The sequence below is a fragment of the Symphalangus syndactylus genome, chromosome 11 (assembly GCF_028878055.3).
Source record: "Symphalangus syndactylus isolate Jambi chromosome 11, NHGRI_mSymSyn1-v2.1_pri, whole genome shotgun sequence".
Classification (NCBI taxonomy): Eukaryota; Metazoa; Chordata; class Mammalia; order Primates; family Hylobatidae; genus Symphalangus; species Symphalangus syndactylus.
In genome coordinates this window covers 103,651,561-103,669,735 of record NC_072433.2, presented here as the reverse complement: position 1 = coordinate 103,669,735, position 18,175 = coordinate 103,651,561, and the positions used below count along the sequence as shown (strand labels likewise).

General features: G+C 38.8%; 1 pseudogene across 1 annotated transcript in view; it reads right to left on the bottom strand.

Annotated features, from left to right (window-relative positions):
* LOC129493045 (small ribosomal subunit protein eS17-like) overlaps positions 1-18,175 on the bottom strand; it is a 145,626-nt pseudogene that overhangs the window by 118,096 nt on the left and 9,355 nt on the right. The window contains exon 2 of the transcript XR_010114485.1: positions 10,903-11,030. The product of XR_010114485.1 is annotated as a small ribosomal subunit protein eS17-like (transcript). The remainder of the gene's footprint in view (positions 1-10,902; positions 11,031-18,175) is intronic.

The following is an 18,175-nucleotide window of genomic DNA, read 5'->3' as shown; positions in this document are numbered from 1 at the left end:
AAAACCCAATGTTCAAGGCTTTATAAGGCATAAATGGCTTCTTAATTGCTGGGAGCCTGCTTTGTGTACAATTCAAGGGAAAGGTCACAGAGAGACAGCTTTATTTATCTAGTCTTTTTTTTATTAATTTCAATTGATTTTTAACAATCGGTTTGATGTTATAATTGTATGTAAAATCCCTGTGATATAATGCAAACTTCTCTGGGCCACTTATTTACAATTATGGCAGTTATGCTTTTCCTTGACTTGGGCTATTTCAGGAGGCATCGTTATGGTCCACACTGGGCTACAGTCTTGTGATGTAATAACATGGACCTTGCCAAGATAAATGCAATCATCTCTCCCTGCTCCCCTAAATTCTTGATTGATGCTCTGCCTTTATGAAGTCTTGCTGTGAACACAGCATTTAATCTGTGATGCTCTTGTCAGGATGTCTTTTGCACATTCCCAGGGAGGGCTCTTTCTTCTCCAAACAAAACTGTAGGTTTAGCTATAGCCCCAGATCCTATAAACAAGAAGAGCAGCTGCAAAACTGTGAATTTTATTGTCTTTGGTCCTAAGCTGCTGACTTCATACTTAAAAAAAAAAGAGCTTCAAAAAGAAAACAGAAAGTATCTTGATTTTAAAATAATTATTGTATGATCTCCAGAGGTAGGGAGATATGTTATGTTCATACAAACATTAGTTTCCCATTTAGTTAAGATCACTACAAACACACCATTCTCCTAAAATCCTTTATAATTAAAGAGAAAAAAGTTATACTTATAACATTAAATTCATCAGTTTAATTTTAATGCCAGCCAAGATCATGGAAATACTTAATACAAAAATCCTTGAAGAATGTAAGTAGTGATGATAAAATAACAACCAATATGTTTGTATGACTGGAAAATCATGCCAGACCAATTTAATTTGCAGGTAAAATTACATTACCAAGTATGCCATTACAAAAATATTATGAAGATATTTCTGGATAGCTAACTTATCTTAACATCTTAGGGGATAGAAAGGGATGACAGTGATTTTTAATTAGATTAATTATATATAACAAGCTATTTTATAGACTACATGCTTTCTCAGGTCTCTGCCAGAAAGCTTATATTCCCAACATTTAGATATCTTTTTGTTCTTTGCTCATGTTGGAAAAGATAAAAATAAAGAAAAAGAGCCAAGATCATCTCAGCTCCTCTACTAAAGTATGTATCAAGAAGTTATCACTTTCCACTCTGCTTCCCACCTGACATTCTTAACACCCAGCCAGACCCATCAACACAGGATTTCAGCCCCTCAGAAGAGGGAGAGGAGGGAGGGCAGAGGACTCTCATGACATCTCACTCTTCCTTTCTGGTTTAGGACACATCGCCCTCTTCACTGAGTGACTCACCAAAGAGCCTGGGAAGCAGTTCAACATGCTCCTAAAACCTTTGCTAAGAAAGGAATTTCTACAAGTTCACTGAGTTCTATAAATATATAAGATCATGCTGTCCGCTCTAAGAATCTTCCAGTAAGCTTCCTATCCCACTCAGAATGAAATCCCCAATTGCATTTTAGGAGGACCTGCAAAGCCCACATCTGCAGCCCTAGCTTTCCTCTGGGACCTCAGACCCTCCCCTTTCCCATCCCCTTTCCCCACTCTGTACCAGCCACATGGACCTTTCCTCTGCTTGGCACTTCATACGTGCCAAAGGACTTCTACACTTGCTCTTTCCTGGAAGAGCCTCCTACCAGGTCTGCCAGTGGCTCACTCAGGTCATGTAGGTCTCTGCTGTAAGGTGAAACCCTCAAAGAGACCTTCCCTGATCACCCCTTAGGAAGGAGACTAGCATCCCTGATAGATGTCCACATCCTAATCCCTGAAACTTGTGAATATGTTAGCTTACATGGCAAAAGAGGCCTTGCAGGTATGATTAAGGATATTGAGATGGGAAGATTATCCTGTATAATTGGGATGGGCCTAACATAATCATAAGGGTCCTCATGAGAGGGTGAGAGTAAGTGACAGATTTGAAGATGCTAGGCTGCTGACTCTGAAGACAGAGAAAGTACACTGAGCCAAAGAATGCAGGTGACTTCTAGAAGGTGAAAAAGCAGGGAAACAGTTTTTCCCCTAGAGCCCCCAGAAAGAATGTAGTCTTGCTGACATTTTTATTTTAGTCCAGTGAGACCCATTTTGAACTTTTGACCTCCAGAACAGTAGGATAATAAATTTGCATTATTTTAAGCCATCAAGTATATGGTAATTTCTTATGGCAGCAAGAGGAAACTTAAAAATAACCTGCCTTCCCAGTCTCCACCAGGTTACTTCTGACTCCAGCACTCTGCTTTATTTTTCTTCATAGCATTTCCCACTACTGGAAATTGCATCGCTTTCTGATCTGTTTGTCTGCTTGTCTATTGTTTGCAACAGGATTTACACTTCATGAGGATGGAGACTTTGCTTTGTTCATCTCTCATAGGTAAAAGTTACCCGGAGAGAGTGGACACTCAGTGGATCTTTGTTGAATGAATAACTGAAAACATACATAAATTAATACTTATTAAAACCAGCCCCCACTGCAACATAATTTGGGTGCTTGTGGAATTGAGTGTGTTCATGTATGTGTGAGTGTGTGTATAGGTATCATAGTCATAGTGGAGTCAGAAAGGTAGTGCGTAGTTGTAGTGGTGGCAATAGTAGTAGTAGCGGTAGCAGCAGTGGTGGGATTGTGGAATTTGACCTATTTCTGTGATGGAGCAATGGTCTAGGTTGATAATAATGAAAATACAATATTTCAAGAAGGCTTTTTATTAGATCCATATGAAAATGTCCTCTGTATATAAGTTCAGAATTGTTCTGAGCAATGTTACTGTTCAGACAACATCCTCAAGTGAAAGGTCCTGCCCACAGGGTAATTATCAGTAGTTCAGTGTCCATACATGGATTGCATACCTTGACAAATTTCCCCAAATTATGTGACTGAGGAAGTCAATCCAGTTGTGATCAAAAATGTAAAAAAAAAATCAACTCTCAGAAAAATTAAGGTCAATATTTAAACTCTTGATATGTAAACCAAAAGGTGGTTCCCGCATGAAAAAGGAATAGAGAAAAGGAAATTTAAAAATTGAATTTAATTGGTACCAGAAATCGACCTTAAATGAGTTATAGGCCCAATTAGTAAAGTGGATCTGAGTTGACATTTCTGTTTCCAGTGTAACGGTATATTTATTTAAATACATTCAGAGGTTCTGTGCACTTGGAAAATCATCATTTTCTTTAAACTATTAATGACCTTCAAAGAAATAAAAAGATAAACCGTCTGTAACTTTCTTCAGCTGTGAACCATGTGACTGTCTGGCCACCTCAAACGAATCCTAGTGAATCCAATTAAACAATCTGCTTCATTCACTCATTATTCCATGCTGTAGGCAATATGCTTAGAAATAAGGATTCCAGAGTAAAAGGTACAGGCCTTGCTTTTAAGAATCTCACAAACGAAACAGCCACTATAGTAATATGATGTGATACAGATCAACTGGACAGTGTGCCTGGCTTAGGAGTGGTGGGAAGCACAGTGAATGATCAAGTTTTTTTGGAGGAAGCAGGAAGTAGGAGCTGTCCAAGCAAGACGGGTAGGGGTGAGGGGATGGGGGGGTGCAGTGGGGAGATATTTGGGAAAGGCTGGGAAGCATGGGAAACCCTAGCATTGTGGGAGACACCCAACAGCACCCTTCAATTTACTTTTTTGATTTTTTTTTCTAACACAATGTCAATATTGTGTTCAAACTCTTCCACACATGTTATGCAGGTATCACTGTGTTCCAAGTCACTCAATTAAAATTTGTATTTAAAACTCAAAATAGATAGTATTTGTGATGAGATCAAGCTGTAGACAGAGGAAGAGGGAAAAGAGGTGCATGGCTGGAAGCTTCTCAAAATCACCAATTAGACTAAGAGCTGGGCAGTCTTAACTTCTCCTCAACGTTTCCAAATAAGAACTCCATCTATAATGACTTGTGATGACCTTTCTTCTGCCATCATCTAGTGTTTTATTCTCTAAATATCTTTTTTATCTCTCTTCAGGATTTCTTTCCTCAAAATATCTAGCCACCACATGAGTATAAGACACTGTGAAAATACACAGATTATTTCATTCTACTTCAAAAGACTCTCAGGTTGCAGACTCTATATAGAAAGAAAAGCCAGGCACCATGGCTCACACCTGTAATCCCAGCACTTTGAGACACCCAGGTAGGCGGATCACCAGAGGTCAGGAGTTCAAGACCAGCCTGGTCAACATGGTGAAACCCCGTCTCTACTAAAAACACAAAAATATTAGCCAGGCATGTTGGCACGCGTCTGTAACTCCAGCTACTTGGGATGCTGAGGCAGGATAATCACTTGAACCCAGGAGGCAGAGGCTGCAGTGAACCGAGGTTGAGCCACTCCAGCCTGGCAGCCTGGGTGACAGAGAAAGACTCTGTCTTGGAGGGAAAAAAAAAGAAAGTTGAGGCAGGAGCCTGCTACAAGCCCTCAACTGCGGATCTTTTCTATTGACGTCAGATGCATTTCTTAGGCAGTGTACTCCATGCCAACCTTGAGATCAATTAGCCACTTCAGCATGTTTGGAGTAGTGGTCTGAAGAGGACATCACACCATCTCTGTGGTTAGACAGCCACGGATTTAAATCCTGGTTCTGCCACCCCTTACCTGGTAGCTGTGTGATCTATGAAGGTAGTTAATTACCCTGAGGCTCACATTTTCTATCTCTGAATCCAGTATACGCACACCTCCCTTTCAGCTTTGTGGTGAAAAGAAAGGACTGTAAATGTAAAGCACCCAGTGGCAGAAAGAATATTCGTGGGATCTCCAGAGGCTCCTGGGACGAGTTTTAGTTAATGGATGGGGAGCCAAGGGATCCACTCAAGGTGAAAGGCAGGAGGAGCTGACCATACGGCAAGAGCAGGAATGAAGAGAGAGAGGAGCAGGTGCCGGGCTCTTTACAAAAACCAGTTCTCATGGGAACAGAGTGAGAACTCACTCCCTCAAGAATGACACCGAGCTATTCATAAAGGATTCACACCCATGACCCATAAACCTCCCCGCCAGGCCCCACCTCCAACAGTGGGGACCAGATTTCAACATGAAACTTCGTGGAGCCAACAAATCATGTCCAAACCACAGCACCTGCTAATTCAGAAAGTCTGAAGATGGGACCTGCAGTCTGTGTTTTAATAAAGCCCTCCTGAGAATTCTGGGGTACACTCAAGTTTGAGAAGCACTTGTATCAACCATTCTGATTAACCAAATCCAGCACATAATAGTGTTCAAGAAATGCTAGTTATTATTATTTAGATAAACCACCTGTGACAAAGTTGATACCACAACTAAGTAAAAACACTCCAGGTTATATTCCTCACTACAGAATGTGTTGGTTATATTTTATAAATGGAGTCTGATCCCCAGTTAATACCTTCTCTGTTTAGAAATGAAGATAGTAGAACTGTTAAGATGATCAAGAAACATAGGATGTGGTAATCCAGATGCTGAAGTCAAGTTTATGATTGCAATTAAATTGATACGTGAGATTCATTGATGAGGTTTGGAAATCAAATCCCCCAAATTTATAAATATTTCATGATCAATTATGCAACACAGCTGCATTTACCAAGTAGTAAACCTCATAAGAAAAGTTGCAGTTGCACAATGTTTTTAGAATTACATTTGTCTAATTTAAGCTATACAACACAGTGTGTGTGTGTGTGTGTGTGTGTGTGTGTATGTCACGTATGTGCCCATGATAGTGTGATAGCGAGGTTGGCCTTCCTTGATAAAATACTAGTATTTATTTATAATGAGATTTATTGCAATTTTGCCTTCTTACTTTTTCTTTGTTCTTTAATGTCTATTTAGATTTTTAAATTTTGCTTTGGCTCCTCTGGTTCTTTAAGTGCTGGAGCCTGTGGTTCTCAAACAGAAAAGTGTAGACTGTATACTCAGTATACTCAGGCTGAGCCACAAATATATCATATGATGACCTTGGAAAAATCTTAAATTATATTGTACAGAGCCTGAGGTTTTGATTGTAAGACAATTGTCCCACACTTTGAATGCCTAGCCTCATTAATATAATGTGATAATCCATTTTTCTTTTATGAGTGCTACGTGACATATATTTACTTGTCCTAATTAAATTGAGTTAAAAATAAACTCTAAGAATGTGGTGGCATGCCTGCAGCTTTCCTAGAGATCAGCAAAGTCAGATCTGGAAATCACTTTTCTGAGAATATTACAACTTGACCAGGCCATTGCAACCTTGTTTCCATCTTTATTCTCAAAACCTTGGAGGAAATTCCCAACTAACAAAAGGATTTTTATAAATGAAGTCAGTTCTCCATTTTGCTGTCCCTTAAAGATTCATGCTTAGTCACCTTGGAGTTTCATTCCACCTGTAGAATCCATTGATCATTCATTTAACAAATATTTTCCCTCACTTACTTCAGTTATTTTTCTATTTTATTTTATTTCCCAAGCCCATCCACATTCTTTTATAAGCAGCCAATCTGATGTGTGTAATGTATATCTTTGTGTTTGTGCTTTTGCAAAATGTATATTGCTGTCTGCATGCATGTATTTTTTATTTTTGTGTGTTACATATTATATTTTGTGTGTTAGATATTTTTGTGTTAGATATCTAATTTCTTTCATACCTCTTACACTCTGCACTACATTTTTGGATACAACCGTATGGCCATGTACAGCTCGTTCATCATTTTCAATTATTTTATAATGATTACAAACCCTTTTGCTAACTATTAGGTATAAAGGGTTGAAGAAGAAAATTCATGGTTTCCCTTTCCACAGAGCTCACGTACTAGTTTAGAAAAAACATTAAAATAACCCCACATACAGTATGGCGAGTACTTACTATTCATTTTTTCAAAAATATCTATCAAATGCTTTCCATGTGTTAAATATGATGTTAAGCATTACGGATAAAATAGGGAACAAGGCAGTAGTGATAACTGTCCTCAGGAAGCTTACATTCTAGAGGATTATCCAAGCCAAGTATTTAAGTTCAGTGGCAAATAACTAGATGGTTTTATGCAATAGAGCACGATAAAGAAATTTGTATCTTTATTCTGGATGAAGTATGAATAATGGGTTAGACAGAAGCAAGACTAGACTCAAGAATCAAGTTAGTTGCAGCAAAACAATTGAGAAACTATAGTGGCTTCAACAGGGCTGATGGCACTGGAACCGAAAAGAAGAGAGTGACGTGACGTATTTTGGAAATGGTACAGACAGGATTTGATGATAGATTAATTATGAGGGGTAAAGAGGAATCAAGTCATGTCCCTGAGTTTCTAGTCTAGAAACAGAGTTGGAGAAGTCTAAGCATGGATCAGGTTTTTGGGGAGAAAAGCAAAGTCCTCTTTGGGTGATGATGTCTATGTGGTATCTAAATGGAGGTGTCAAACAGGCAATTGAGCATATGGAGCTGATTCTCAGAGAAGAGCTATGGACTGAGGATGCATATTCAGGAGTCAGCACATATGGATAGTCTTTAAAATCATGGGAATGAATAAGAATGTAGAGAAAGGCAAAGGGGGCCCATTACAGATCCCAAATGTTTGGAGACCAGATGGAAGAGAAGGAGTCAGCAGGGAAATTATAAACAAATGCTCAGGGAGGATCTACTGTATTTGGGTCATTTAGGTGTCTTTGGCTAATGCCCTTAGCCAAAGCTGTTTTTATGGAAAGGTTTTTAAAAAGGGGGCTTATATGGAATGGTGTAAATCGGGAAGTAGAGATGGTGCATGCAGACAAATCTTTAGTGAATATGGGCCAAAGGGGAGAAAATGAGGTAGGGCCATATCTAAAGGGAAATTTTAGATTAAGAATTTTTTTTTAGGTAGATGAGACTCCAGCATGATTAAAACATGATACAAAGGTGCATAGATAGTGGAAGTTTCCTGAGACACAGAAGGAGATAAAATCCAAGCTCAGAGGCTGGGTCCAGCTCCTAGTGAGAGGAGGGCCAGCTCTGGGTTGATAACACCCACTCCATGCCTTTCTCTGAATACCATTTCACTGGCAAAATGAGATAAGAGGAGGAGCTAGTTTGAGAGCTCTGTTGAGATGGGTTTCACAATGAGCAGAAGGCAAAGGACCTACTCCTTGAAAAGTAATTTGTTCAAAGTTCACTGTCAAAAACACTAGGCCTCAAAATAAGAAGACATCTATAGAATTTAGCAGATAATCAGATTCAATATTGTCACAGGGCAAATTTGGGTTCAGAGAAGGCTGTCTGGTAGAAGAAAATTACTCCCTTTTGCCTGGGAAGAGACTACAACCGGCTTTGACAGAATCCCAGAGAAATTGGGCAGCCTTTCATTATATTTATCAAAAAGCTTAAAGCCCCCTGCTTTTTCAGCTTAAGCAGGCATATGGAGCAGAAGACAGATTCTCCAGGATAAATAAAATTCAGGAACATCAGAAGCAAGCGGGAGTGATTAACCAAATGGCGCGTGGTCAGAAGACACACTAAGGCATTTTAGCATTTCATTGGTGCCTGGCCCGGGGCTACCCCTCTGGAACCTTAGCTGTGAGTCTGCTGAGTCCTATGAAGAATTTTCTGGTTAGGCCTGGGAAGTAACCACACACAAATTAAACAGTATTTAACAACAGCTAAAGGATAGGTGTAAATATATCTAAAAATTATTTCTTTAAATCTTAGGCGAAAGGGTACAAGTGTTTAATTTCCTTAATCATAGTGTTCTCACAAATTAATACTAGTGTTTTGGCAGTTTCTGAGTTGACTTCTTATACACAGCAATAATTTTACCAAATCACATATTATGTTTTATTTTTCAAATCTTTACGTCATTAAGAAATACTGGTAGTTGAGTCACAAAGTTATACCCAAGGGGCCAATATTGGCTTGGGAACAGCAACGTTGTAGCCAGAGTAGCTGAGAAGAGGTAAACCATCTTTGCAGCATTCAATTCTCAAACCCAAACTTATAAAATGATATCAGAGGTAGTAAATAGAAGGACAGTATATTTTGTTACAAAGAAAGCTAACTTGGGAACCCGTCTCTTAGTGCTATCCTGCTGCTCACATAGAGGTGTGATAATTTCGGGCAAGTTGCTCTGATGTATTAATCAGTATTCATGCAGTTCTAAGTGACAGAAAGAGACTTCAAACTGACTTCAGTTAAGAGGGGAGATTTATTGGTTCACATAACTGCAAAGCTATTGGCAGCCTGCATAGCACCTTCTGAGAATGGAAAAAGGGGCTCCTGAGTGAGCGTTTGGCTTGGCAAGCAATGGAGACCTTTAGTAAAAAAAAAAAAGAAAAAAAAAAACAATAAACAAGTCTCTTTCTCTGAATAGACACACCCTTACTCCCAGAGGCACACAACAGATTTCAGCACCTGTTTACCCCTTTGGCTGGGAATGCTTTGTAGTTCACAGTTGGCTCAACTCTGTAGAGTGGCCCTGAATCCTGGGGTAGTCTGGCATCATTTCCAGCTGGATGGAGGGACTCGAACACTGTCACCAGTACTTACTCTTTCCTCCTGGCTCTGCTTTGGTTGTTGCTGGATCCACCCCTCGCCCCGTGTGTGTGTGTGTGTGTGTGTGTGTGTGTGTGTGTGTGTGTGTGTGTGATAGAGAGAAACTAAGGAAGAGAGAAGGAGAAAGAGAGACCGGTGACCAAGCTGGGTCATATGCTAATTCTTAAATCTGAGGGTGGGGCTAGGGTCCTGTCAAACCACAGAGATTGAGAGAGCAGAAGACCTCAATGTGCTGTTCCTAGAGAAAGGAGACAGATGCCCAGCTGGAAAAGATAATCCATGTCCTTTTATGTATCACTATGGTTTTCAATCAGCTTACTGAGTAGTCTTAGCTGATCTGAGGAATCCCCCTCTGAAGTTTTTACATTGGCAAAAACTTTGACATTGTATTACCCATGCTGAAAATGGAGTATATTTGCACATTGCTGGTGGCATCATCAATTGGCATGAGGCTTTGGAACTCTACTGAGTAATTTTGATCAATAGTCATTAAATCTGCTTGTATCGTGTGGTTTAGTAATACCCCTGAGAACTTATTTTAGGGAAATAACTCAAATTTTAAAATTCATGTATGTGAAAATGTTTATTCAACATTATCTATAATAACAAGTTGCAAATGGCCTAGATGTCGACCACCGGGGAATAGATAAGTCAATTAAAACGGAATAAAATGTTGAGTAGCCATTAAAATGGCAATTATAAAGGTTTTACGCTACGTGAAAAAAGTTATGTACAAAATTATATAAACCATTTGATGACTACCAACAAAAAGGTAAGCATATAGATAGCCCAGAAAGTAACGCCTAAAAATAGAAATCAGGTCTGTGTTTCCAGTGGAGGGGTAATGAGGAAACCGGCTTGTCTTTAAATTTCTGACAATATCAGTTTAATATTGTTTTATAATAAATAAAGTTAATTGAACTTTCATAAAAGTTCAATAAATATTTTATTAAACAAAAATAAATAAACACACCCCTGAGTTCTGTGGTGAGAAGATTTATTTTCAGGGACTCTGACCTGAAGAGAGATCTTTTTGAAAAATTTTGTTGGAAGGCTCAGAATGTATATGTCTGTAACAGGCCTTAATTAATATTGTTCAAAGGAAGATAAAGGGGAAAAGCATGGTTATGGGGGAAGAGGGAAGAGAAAGTTGACTTTAAAAAGTTAATGTTTTAATCACATGAATAATACATACATACATTCTCATTCTAAAACATTAAAAGATTACAGCTAACATGTCAGCTAAGGCTGAAGTTCTCTTTGACATCTGCCATAATCTGCTCAGGCTGCCATAACAGTATACTACAGACTGTGTGGCTTAGACAACAGAAATTAATTTTCTCACAGTTCTAGAGGCTGGGAAGTCCAAGATCAAGTTCTCACAACATTTGGTTTCTGGTGAGGGCTCTTTTCCTGGCTTGCGGATGGATGCCTTTTTGCCTTCTCACTGTGTCTTCACATGGACTTTCCTCCCTGCCATGCAAGAAGAGGGAGAGAAAAAGAAAGGGATTGAGGGAGAGGAGAGAGAGTTCTCTAGTGTCTCTTCTTTTTTTTTTTTTTTTTTTTGAGATGGAGTCTCGCTCTGTCGCCTAGGCTAGAGTGCAATGGCACGACCTTGGTTCACTGCAATTTCCATCTCCTGGGTTCAAGCAATTCTCCTGCCTCAGCTTCCAGAGTAACTGGGACTACAGGCACCCACCACCACATCTGGCTAATTTTTGTATTTTTAGTAGAGACACGGTTTTGCCATGTTGGCCAGGCGGGTATCAAACTCCTGACCTCAGGTGATCTGCCTGCGTTGGCCTCCCAAAATGCTAGGATTACAGGCATCAGCCACTGTGCCTAGCTGTGTCTCTTCTTATAAGGACAATAATCCCATTGATTCAGGACCCCATCCTGCCCCTTCTGACCTCATCTAACCCTAATTACTTCCTTATTCCAAATGCAGCCATACTGGGAGTTAGGAATTCAACATATGAATTTTGGGGGTACACACATGTTCAGTCCGTAACAATACCCCTGTACCTAGATGCTTGTTCCCCATTTCTGACCTCTATAATCAATATCTTTTTTTTTATTATACTTTAAGTTCTAGGATACATGTGCACAACATACAGGTTTGTTACATATGTATACATGTGCCATGTTGGTGTGCTGCACCAGTTAACTCAACATTTACGTTAGGTATATCTCCTAATGCTATCCCTCCCCTGTCACCCCACCCCATGACATGCCCCAGTGTGTGATGTTCCCCACCCTGTGTCCAAGTGTTCTCATTGTTGAATTCCCACCTATGAATGAGAACAGGTTTTTTGTCCTTGCGACAGTTTGCTCAGAATGATGGTTTCCAGCTTCATCCATGTCCCTATAAAGGACATGAATTCATCCTTTTTATGGCTGCATAGTATTCCATGGTGTATATGTGCCACATTTTCTTAATCCAGTCTATCATTGATGGACATTTTGGTTGGTTCCATGTCTTTGCTATTGTGAATAGTGCCGCAACAAACATACGTGTGCATGTGTCTTTATAGCAGCATGATTTATAATCCTTTGCGTATATACCCAGTAATAGGATGGCTGGATCAAATGGTATTTCTAGTTCTAGATCCTTGAGGAATTGTCACACTGACTTCCACAATGGTTGAACTAGTTTATAGTCCTACCAACAGTGTAAAAGTGTTCCAGTTTCTCCACATCTTCTCCAGCACCTGTTGTTTCCCGACTTTTTAAGGATCGCCATTCTAACTGGTGTGAGATGGTATCTCATTGTGGTTTTGATTTGCATTTCTCTGATAGCCAGTGATGATGAGCATTTTTTCATGTGTCTGTTGGCTGCATAAATGTCTTCTTTAGAGAAGTGTCTGTTCATATGCTTCACCTGCTTTTTAATGGGGTTATTTGATTTTTTCTTGTAAATTTCTTTAAGTCCTTTGTAGATTCTGGATATTAGCCCTTTGTCAGATGGGTAGATTGTAAAAATTTTCTCCCATTCTGTAGGTTGCCTGTTCACTCTGATAGTAGTTTCTTTTGCTGTGTAGAACCTCTTTAGTTTAATTAGATCCCACTTGTCAATTTTGGCTTTTGTTGCCATTGCTTTTGGTGTTTTAGTCATGAAGTCTTTGCCCATGCCTATGTCCTGAATGGTATTACCTAGGTTTTCTTCTAAGGTTTTTATGGTTTTAGGTCTAACATGTAAGTCTTTAATCCATGTTGAATTAATTTTTGTAAAAGGTGTAAGGAAGGGATCCAGTTTCAGCTTTCTACATATGGCTAGCCAGTTTTCCCAGCACCATTTATTAAACAGGGAATCTTTTCCCCATTTCTTACTTTTGTCTGACCTCCAAAATCAATTTCTAAGTACAAGCATGTATTCAGATTTTTCTCTACAACAGAAAATAAAATGTACCCATAGATTCATGAAGTTATTTTTATTCTGTGCACTTTAAAAGATCCTCCTGTGCATAGGCTTATTTAACTTGTTTTTTGTAAAATATATCTTGGTGAATTTTCGTAGTAGTATATGGGTGCTTGTTATTTTTTAACTGCTGCATAATATTCTAATATATAATTACCAGATTCTATTAACTATTTTATTTTTTACGATTGACATATAATTTGTACACATTTATGGGGTACAATGTGCTGTTTTCTTACATGTATACATTGTGTAAAAATCAAATCAGGGTAATTAGCATATCTATCACCTTACACATTTATCATTTCTTTGTAGAACACAGAACTTATTCCTATCTAACAGCAACTTTGTAACCATTGACTAATCTCTGCCCAGTCTATTAACTATTTTCAATAACTATCACCATATTGATAATTATTGAAGTCATTTCTTTTTTTTTCAATCACCAACAATTCTACAATGAGAATCTTTATACATGCCTTCTTGTGTACAAAGGTGAATGTTTCTCAAAGTTGACTTGCTGGGTCACAGAATATGCACATTATCAATTTTAATAGATATTGTCCAATTGTCCTCTAAGGTGGCTATACAAATTTATATTCTCACCAGTAATTTATGAGGCTGCTTGAACATTTGGTATTATCAACATATATTTGTCAACATTTGGTATTATCAATCTTTAATATCTTTGCCAAACTGATGAGTACAAGAAAATATTATATTACTGCTTAAATTTATATTCTCCTGATTGATGTTGAAGTTGAACATCTGGGATGTATATTGACCAATTTCATTTCTTCCTAAGTATTGCCCCTTTATGTGTTTTTCCCAATTTTTCCTATCAAATTGTTTATCATTGTCTTATTAAATTTGTATAACTCCCTTATATATTCTATATGCTGATCCTTTGTCTGTAAATTAGGTTGCCAATATTTTCTCTTAATCTGCCTTCTGTCTTTTTACTTTATTCATGGTATATTTTGCCTTGGAAAATTTTTATTTTGGAAATAGTCACACTTTCTAATTTTTTCCTTTACAGGTTTTGCTTTTAGTGTCTTAAAAAGGCTTTCTCTCCCCCAAGATCATAATTGCGTTATCTCATATACTCATTTAACCCTCATATTTTTAACTCTCATATTTTGTTTTTGTTTTTCTTTTACTTTTAGATATTTAATCCATCTGAAATTTATTTCTGAAAGTGGCATAAGATAGGAATTAAGTTTACTATTTTCCAAGTGGATAGTCAGTTATCCCAGTGCAGGAGGTTGATTTTTGTTGTTGTTAGAAGCTCATACCCTAAGAAAACATTTTTGTATTTCACTGTTTCTGGAACCAGCTCAAGAGGAAAATCAACTGGTGTACACGGCCATGCCCAACACTGTCCAGAAGAAATTGACCACGCACTTGGAAGCACAGAACCTACGGTGTATTCATTCTTCATGCAACAGACATAGGTTGTAAGTATAATTTTAGTCAGGTTACACATTAAGCCTGAATCAAGAGCTTTCTTCAACATTGATCCTTCTCAAAAGCAAATAATCTTTTTCGTAAAACAAATTAGCAACCTCTGCTTTATCTCCATTGTAATTAAGATTTCCCTATAATTTGGTTTTTGTTTGAATGAGTACACATTTAAATGTAAACAATTTGCTGAAATTGTGTTAGAGAAAGATTCGCCATAACATTACACACATTTTGCACCAACCTATATTTTGTTAAATTAGTGGTAACCTTAGACACCGCATGCCTCAAAGACATTTTGGACTTATGTGTATTTTCCCAAAGGGCTGAAACAAGGAACCAACTGCATAGAAGATGCGTAACCTCTTTGCCTGACCACGCAGAGCAGTAGGTGCGTGGTTGCTGCCTCTGCCTCGGCTACTTCACACCTATAAAATTTTGGCCAAGTCTTCTTAATATTTGATTGCCTCATTTGCCCTGTCTGTTGAATGAAAATCATAAAAAGACTTACATATTAGAATCATTATAAAGACTGAATGGGACAATACTCCAAAGCTCTTAGAATAGTATGCATATGGCCATTGTTTCAGTGTTTGGGGAAGATTTCAGCCCAGAAGGGTGCTGCTTTGATAATGTCCTACTTTTGTCTTCTTAAAAACTTTGCATGTTTTCATTTTATCTTCTCTTTTCCATTATCACTACTTTTTTCGTGTGTATTTTTAAAAATAGACTCTTTGTCCCAAATTCATTATCAAGGAAAGTTGCAACGTGTCTTTGTGACAAGCACCTTGATCCCCACACCCCAGTTTGATTCCACGGAAATGTGAACCTCAATTATGGGCTCTCTCACAGTCACCCTGGGAAGTTGACCCTAGGCCTGAATTACGCCAATACAGAAGACACTGGGACAAATGATGGCGAAATCATACATTCCCCCATAAAGCTTCAAGAGCATGCTTGCCATGTTTATTCACTAGGGTCCTTTTTATACTCCAAACACTTATTGCTTGGAGATTTCAGATACATAAGCTCAAAAGAAAAAAAAAGCTCAGGGGTGCCTGGGCTCACCTGGATTTTCTAGGTCTCAAGCCTTTGCTTTTTCACACATATGCTGCCTCCTCAAGAGCCAAACAACATCTCAGCAGAGCCCCTCATTTTATAGAACCAGGTCTCTGTGCCCCTGTAGGGGCTTCCCTGTGAACCCCATCGTGGCGAAGGAGGTTTCATGTTTTTGCCTCTACCCTGACAATTGATAAAGTCCTTGTCACCCAAAAATGGCCACAAAGTGCTTGGGATCCTTTTGCCTGCCATAGTTGGGGTGAAGTAGGAGACAGAAAGATGAGTCAGTGAAGACACTGAGGATATGGGAGACCTTGTTCATTTTGGAGAAGTCCCAGAAAAGAAAAGACTATAAAAAGGAGGTTTGGAAGGCAAGAGATGGGTGAGAATCACAATTAGGAGACAAGAAGCACACAGCTGTATAGACATTAAAACATAGGAAAGAATTTCTGCCAGGAAGGGCCAATGTTGGGATGGTAAGATTAATAAGGATGGTCAGCTTGGTGGACATTGTGCCCAAATCTAGAAGGAAAGGACTCTCTGACATTGGGATAGGGCCAGACCTTTCATCTTTCCATTCCATGAAAAAATAAGAAGTGCTAAAACAAGCTTCACCTGTGCAAATATTAATATTTAATTTGTAAAATAAAAATGCAATACTTTGGGGTATGTATGTTATGCATTTTTTTAATATATTTCATATGCCTATAAATACATTATATAAAACATTTTAATGTATATGGTATGTGTGAACAATATTTGAAGAAAAGGTCAAAATAGATCATTAGAGAACTTTCTGAAGGTGAGATTCAAGCCATTAGCCCTCCTGGCCCCTCCTTTATGTAAGCCAGCCCAGGCAAGAGCGGGCCTGGGATACCACAGGACTCAGCTACGCCTGAAAGGGAGGCTGTTAAGGTCTCAATGTTTGCGTTCTCTCAAATTTCATATGTTGACACCTTAATCTCCAGTGTGACTGTATTAGGAGTAAGGAAGCTTAAATGAGGTCATAGGGTGGGGCCTTGATTCTATGGGATTAGTACCCTTCTAAGAAGAAACACCAGAGAACTAACTCTCTCTCTCTCTCTCAACATCTCTCTCTCTCTCTGCTCTCATGCATCAGAGTGAAGCCATGTGAGGACATGGTGAGAAGGTGTTGAACTGTATGTCAGTAAGAGAAAGAGAGACCTCGCCAGAACACAAATTGCCCACAACCTGGATCTTAGGCTTCTAGTCTCCGGGATTTTGAGGAAATCAATTTCTGTTGTTTAAGCCGTGAAGCCTGTGGTATTTTGTTTTAGCAGCTCCAGCTGACTAACATAGATCATAGATTCCTAGACGGAGGTGATGACAAAAAGCTAGCTCTCCTTTTCCTCGTGGTCTGTGGAAGTGACCATCTGAAGTAACTAGCAAGTAGCATCATCCAGCAAAGCTGATTAAAAAAAAAGTACCACAGGCTATCTACTGCAACATTAGACAAATAAAGTACATTTTAAAAAACCTCTACATTTGGGAGCATTTCTTGACAGAAAGCTGCTTATTTGCTTTAAATATTACCTAGTTTATAGTACATGTCTCAGTGGTCCTAATGTGATTGACATTAAATGTGGTAAGATGTGGTTATTCACTCATTCACTCACCGAATATTGACTGCAGGTATAGGATGTGCCAGGTGCTGTTCTAATTGCTGGGGTTATGGTGGCTAATGAAAGAGTCCATTTCTGCCCTGATGAAGCTTACCACTAAGTGGTAAGAGACAGGCATTAAACAAACAGGTAAATACATACAAGGTCAGATGGCAATAAGTGCGATGAAGAAAAGTAGAATAGGGTAAGGGGAGTAGGAAGAAGTATGGAGAGTTGCTATTTATGTGGTCAAAGAAGGCCTGGCTGAGACACTGACGTTGGAGCAAGGACCTGCAGGAGATGCTGGAGTGAGCCCTATGGATATCTGAGGAAATGGTTTTGCAGGAAGAGGGAGAAATAAGAGTCTGAGGTGGGAACGGGCAAGAGGCAGGGTGGCCACAGTGGAGTGAGCGAGAGGGAGAAGTGGAGAAGACGAAGCCAGAGAGCTGCAAAAGTGGCCAGGTGGTATGGGTTTTGGCTTTTACGCTGATTGTGACCAGAGGATGGACATGATTTTAATGAATGAGTTAAAGGATTATTCTGGCTGCTATTTGGGATTAGATTCTAAGGGACGTAAGTTCAGAAGCAGGGAGACCAGTTTTAAAGCTATTGCAAAACCCCAGATGAAAATGATGGTGGTGTGGAACAGTGAGATAATGGTGAAACAGAGAAGTGATCAGACTCTGGATATATTTTGAAGGTAGGCTAACAGGATTTGCTGATGAATTGGATGTGACAAATGGGAAAAAAGGAGGAGTCAAGGACAGCTCAAGATTCTGAGGTCTGAGCAGCTGGAAGGAGGATGTTGTTACATGATCAGGAGAAGCAATGTTGATAAGTATCACTGCATCTTGAGTCACCTTCATCAACAATGCACTGAAAGGAACCTGAGAGTCTAAGGCTAATTCTTGATCCATAGTTAGTGAATTAACACTGTCATACACCATTCTTATTAAAGTTTATTTGCTGTGTTTTGTAAGAAAAACAGCTAACCAGATTACAAAAAAAAAAAAACAAAACTAAAAAAGTAATGCATTGACTAAGGAATTAAACAAAAA